The sequence below is a fragment of the Equus caballus genome, chromosome 3 (assembly GCF_041296265.1).
Source record: "Equus caballus isolate H_3958 breed thoroughbred chromosome 3, TB-T2T, whole genome shotgun sequence".
NCBI lineage: Eukaryota > Metazoa > Chordata > Mammalia > Perissodactyla > Equidae > Equus > Equus caballus.
The window spans coordinates 112,082,946-112,088,462 of record NC_091686.1 but is presented as its reverse complement, the minus strand read 5'-3'; the positions used below and the strand labels follow the sequence as shown (position 1 = coordinate 112,088,462).

At 44.6% G+C, this 5,517-nt stretch overlaps 1 long non-coding RNA gene across 1 annotated transcript; it reads right to left on the bottom strand.

Annotated features, from left to right (window-relative positions):
• Nucleotides 1–256: 256 nt before the first annotated feature.
• LOC138923506 (uncharacterized) lies at nucleotides 257–3,896 on the bottom strand. The gene is made up of 2 exons (XR_011437181.1): nucleotides 2,317–3,896; nucleotides 257–660 (listed from the first exon to the last, which is right to left on the bottom strand). It is a non-coding gene; the product is annotated as an uncharacterized lncRNA (long non-coding RNA).
• Between the last annotated feature and the right edge of the window lie 1,621 nt (nucleotides 3,897–5,517).

Sequence of the window (5,517 nt, the reverse complement as noted above, 5' to 3'; positions counted from 1 at the left end):
ATGTACTATTAGTGAAAGTATCAATTAGTACAACCTTTTTTGTGGGACTTTGGCAATATCCAAGCATAATTTTTAAAGTGTATACCTTGGACCCAAAATTCCACCACAGAATCCATCCCACAGAAGTGCTCACTTATTTACACAAAGATATGTGGGTAATAAGGATCCCTGAAGGGTAATTTACCAGCAAAAATTTGGAAACTTTCTGTATCTGTTGGCTGTCACTGCTTAACAAATAAGCCCAAAACTTAGTGACTGGAAATGACAGCTATTTATTTAGTTCAGGATTCTACAGACTGACATTTTGGCTGAGTTCAACTGGACAGTTGTTCTGGTCTTGGCTGTGTTCACTCATACTCCATGATCAGCAGTCAGGTCAACTGGGTGCTAGCTGGTCTTGAGGCTCACTTCTGTGCCACATCGTCTTTCATCCTCCAGCAAGCCAACTGGGGTTTCTTTACAAGGTTGACAGCAGATTCCCAAGAAGGACAGTGAAAGCTAGGCCTTGAGAGGCCGAGGCTTAAACTGGTACCCATGGCTTCTGCCACTTTCTATTGGCCAAAGCAAGTCACAAGTCCATTCCTGATTCCAGGTTTAGAGGAACAGATTCCACCTCTCGATGTGTGGAGCCGCAATGTCACATGGCAAAGAGGCATGCACCTAAGGTAAAGAATTGAAGGAAAAAAATAACCTGGGAGAAGAATATATGTAGAATAATTCCATTTATCTTTTACAGAATTAAACATCTCTTCTGAAGTGCCTGGAACATAGAGTAGAATACAATAAATGGTAGCTAGCTATTTTTGAAATTTAGCAAAACATTTGTGATGATATTCTGTAGGTTCTGGGAGCCATAGAAGGTATTTTAACAGGAAAGTAATATGATTGCATTTATGGCTTAGAAAGATTGCTCTACAGTCCAAGAGGAAGATGAATGATAATAATAGGTAGCGTTTATTGAGTGCTTACTGTATCCTAGGCATTGTTCTAAGGGCATTACACAGATTATTTCATTTAATGTTCCCCAAATCCAATGAGGTTGTTACCATTATTTTGCCCACTCAACGGAAGAGGAACTGGAGGCACAGGAGGTATAATAACTTGTCCCGAGGGTCAGGGCCAGTTACTGGTGAAAACGCCATTCAAACCCGCGCATCTGACTTCACACCCGCGACTTGCCCTGGCCTCCTTTGACTCTACAGAGAATGCAGGCGGGGACACCCAACTCTATACCAGTTAGGGGACTATTGAATTCATATTAGTCTGTGAGGCAGATGAAATGATATAGATACAGTAATAATGAGGTCTGATAAATATTTTGGTGCAAGAAAAAAATGGAGTTTTATATGAAGGGAGGAGGAAGCAAGGACGCGAATAGGAAGGTGAAAGATTCAAGAACTTGGAGGTTTCAGGCTTAGATGACTCAGTGGAAATTCCTATCGTTAGCTCTGATGAGCAGTAGAGAATGAACATCAAATCTGGCTTCAGACATGCTGACAAGTTCTCGATGAAGATGCCTCTGTCGAGCAGCGGCTACACCCGTTCGGAGGTTGGAGACGGATGCACGAGGTTTCAAGCACTGGCTCTTCTCTCCCTGCTGTGTGGTCTGGAGTCTCAGTCTCCTCATCTGGGAAATAGGGATACTAAAACCTACCGCCAGGTTTTGTGCAACTCTTAAGTGAGGTAGAAAAATATGCGGTTGGCTATTAAATACACACACACACGCGCGCGCACACACACACACACACCAAGTAGGATCGAGAAGCCCTCTGCACTTGAGTAAGAGAATTCAGCCTCATGGAGATAAAGGCTTCGATAAGATCAATGCTTCCTGTGCTTTGTTGACATTTGGTCGTCTTTGATGAGAGTCAGCAGTTAGAGCACAATAATGAGAAATCAAAATGGCTTTATAGAGCCAAGTTTTGTTTTGTTTTTTTTTTTTTAAAGATTTTATTTTTTCCTTTTTCTCCCCAAAGCCCCCCGGTACATAGTTGTGCATTCTTCGTTGTGGGTTCTTCTAGTTGTGGCATGTGGGACGCTGCCTCAGCGTGGTCTGATGAGCAGTGCCATGTCCGCGCCCAGGATTCGAACTAACGAAACACTGGGCCGCCTGCAGCGGAGCGCGCGAACTTAACCACTCGGCCACGGGGCCAGCCCCTATAGAGCCAAGTTTTTAACAAAATCTATATTTTCATAGTTTTTAAAAAATTGACTTAGATTGTCTTGCTGAAATCAATATGCTGCCTTTAGAGAGACATTTTAGGGGGAAAGAACAGTGGCTTTTTTAGGATCAATATTAAACGACTTGATTCTTACCCAGGCACTGAGCACATCCTGGTTAACTCCTGGGAGCTGAAAGAGGTTGTCCTCAAAACCCAGGCGTGCCCAAGTCTTGCTCGTTCTCAAAGCCCAGCTTCCTTGCCACCTTCAAGATAGGGTAGATAGTCTTTAAGAGGACATGCTTTTTTTAAGGATATCAGGCAGAAGCAGGTTCATGCTCCACTTTCATAATTTTTCAGCTCTGTGGTCTAGAGCAAGTTACTCAGCCTCCTTAAGTCTTAATTTCCTAATCCGTAAAATGGGATAATAAAATATTGTAGCATCACAGGTTGGAGTTGGGATTTAAAAAAATACAAGTCTTAGGTCAGGTTTCCCATCTAAGACTCTAATATGGAAATTGTGCACAGAAAGTTTTTTAGAAAGTGCTACCCAATGCAACAAGGGTGGGGTAGTGAGGGATGCAGGGTTCGATAGAGGGATGGATGTGTTGCGCCATGATGCAGTCACAATAGAGGCCTCAAGCAATTCCACAGGGAGCTCTGGAGCTGGGATAACCCTTCCAAGTTGTCTGGAATTGAGGCAAAGTGTTGGTCCTTTGAACCCCTCATCTACTAGTCATTGGCTGCAAGCTGCCCCTAGAAGGAGGAATAACCCTAGGCGAGGCAGCGCTCTTTAGCCAAGGACAATTCCTGTGAACAAGCAGCTCTCCACACTGGCCATCAGCTGGAGGAATAAGTGCCTTAATCCTAAAGGGGGACCTGGGTGGCGTAATGCAGCATCCACTACAACACATAAAAGAAGTCAGCTCTCTAGATTGTAAGCACCACAAAAGTAACCATCTTCTCTGCTATTTGCTGCCCCTTCCCGCTGTCTAGACTACTTCTTAGTATATAGTATGTGCCTAATAAATATTGGTTGAATGCAGGGAAGATGCATAGTAAGTGTTAGCTACTATTGTGGTTCATAAGCCCTCCCTGATGCTTCCTAATAGAAGGTAACTTGTACCCTTATTACCTGGCTCTGTTGTTCCTATTCCGTTATCTTAGTCAACCTTGCTACCCCACCGTTTTTGTTATTAATATCACACTCTGTTCCACAAAACAGAAAGCAACCCCTTAATTTTATCTTCTCAGGTTGTATCTGGCATTCTTCAGCTGAAAGATAGAAGAGGTAAGAGTCATGAGGGTACCATGGGCAGCCAAAAACCAGACCTGCAATCTCATTCTTGCAGGAGGAGAGGAGATGATACCCATGTTGGTGTAAGATGCTTGGGGATCAAAACTCTGGCCACGAGTGGAAGCATTTTCTCAGAGAATGGTTTCCTACCCTGCCCCTCATAAACACTCAAGGGTCCCACATTAGACCTCCATAGCAGCCTGACTCAGTCCTCCCAACACTCACCACTCTTAGAATTACTCGTTCATTGTTAGGTCTCCCACTAGACTATAAGTTGCATGAGGCCTGGGACCATGTGATGCCATATGTGGGGCCAAGACCAAGCCAGTCCAGGCATGCATCACTTAACAACAGGGATACGTTCTGAGAAAGGCGTCGTTAGGCAATTTCTTCGTTGTGTGAACATCATAAAATGTACTTACACAAATCTAGATGGTATAGCCTGCTACACACGTAGGCTAGATGGTACTGATCTTAGGGGACCACCGTCATATATGCGGTCCGCCATTAACCGAAACATCATTATGCAGTGCATGACTGCATGCACAAACATGTGTATACCAATTACTTACAACAGGCACCCCTTCTGATTGGCCTGGTCAGTTCTGAATGCTCAGTGTCCATGCTATAGCAGTTGTCAGGCATTTTGAAAATCACCCACTCTTTTTTACATCCAGGACTTAGCACAGTTCCTGACAAATAGTAGGTGCCTGTTATGGGCTGAATTGTGTCCCCCCTAAAATTCATATGCTGAAGTCCCAACGCCCCGCACCTCAGAATGTGAATGTATTGGAAAGATGGCCTTTAAAGAGGCGATTAAGCTAAAATGAGGTCATTACAGTGGGCCTTAATCCAATCTGGCTGATTTCCTTATAAGAAGAAATTTGGGCACAAAAAGAGACACCAGGAAATGACCAAGTAAGGACACAGCGAGAAGCCAGACATCTGCAAGCCAGGAAGGGAGGCCTCAAAAGAAACAAAACTTGGGGCTGGCCCCGTGGCCGAGTGGTTAAGTTCACGCGCTCCGCTGCAGGCGGCCCAGTGTTTCGTCGGTTCGAATCCTGGGCACGGACATGGCACTGCTCGTCAGACCACGCTGAGGCAGCGTCCCACATGCCACAACTAGAGGAACCCACAACGAAGAATACACAACTATGTACCGGGGGGGCTTTGGGGAGAAAAAGGAAAAAATAAAATCTTTAAAAAAAAAAAAAAAAGAAAGAAACGAAACTTGCAGACACTTTGATCTTGGACTTTCACCCCCCGGAAGTGTGAGAAAATAAATTTCCGTTGTTTGTCATTCAGTCTGTCATATTTTTTTATGGCAGCCGGAGCAAACTAATATGGTGCTTAATAAATATTTGTTGATTGATATACTGGTTACTTAGGTCTGGGGAAGGTAAAGGGAAGAATCAATTATTTACACACAATTCAACAAATATTTACCAACTATTGCCATATGCCAGGCCTGAGCTAGGTGCTGGGTAACAAAAATGAGTAAAATGTGGCCCCATGACCTCGACAAACTGACAGCAACTGCCTGAGAGGAGTAAATGGGGAATGGAGAATTGCTAGGACCCAGAGCAAGAGGCAGATGCCAGCCATGGGGAAGATTTGCTCATGCAAAGAATCCTGGGAGCCCGGGCTGCCCAGCAGGGGCATAATGATACAGACGGCACATAATCCCCAAGTCCAGGAGCACGGATCCCAGACCATAAGGGACAAATAGAACTTGGCTTTGCCCAAATCTCTTTCTGGACCCCTTTGTCCTTGGGCTTCCGGTGACCAATTGTCCTGGGGATAATGAGAAGGGTTGTAGTGTTCTGGATCATTTAAAGCTTTACAAAGTTCATACAGCAATGAAACAACCCTCCACAAATGATCGAGCAAATTGAGCGGAGCAACCAGTTAACAGTGAAAAAACAGCTGCCTTGGTAACAAGGCCCCTCCTCAGTCTGTGATACTATCATTAAAAAAAAAAAGCTGCAGGTGCACACGTTCCGCTTCTCGGCTGCCGGGGTTCGCCGGTTTAGATCCCGGGTGTGGACATGGCACCACTTG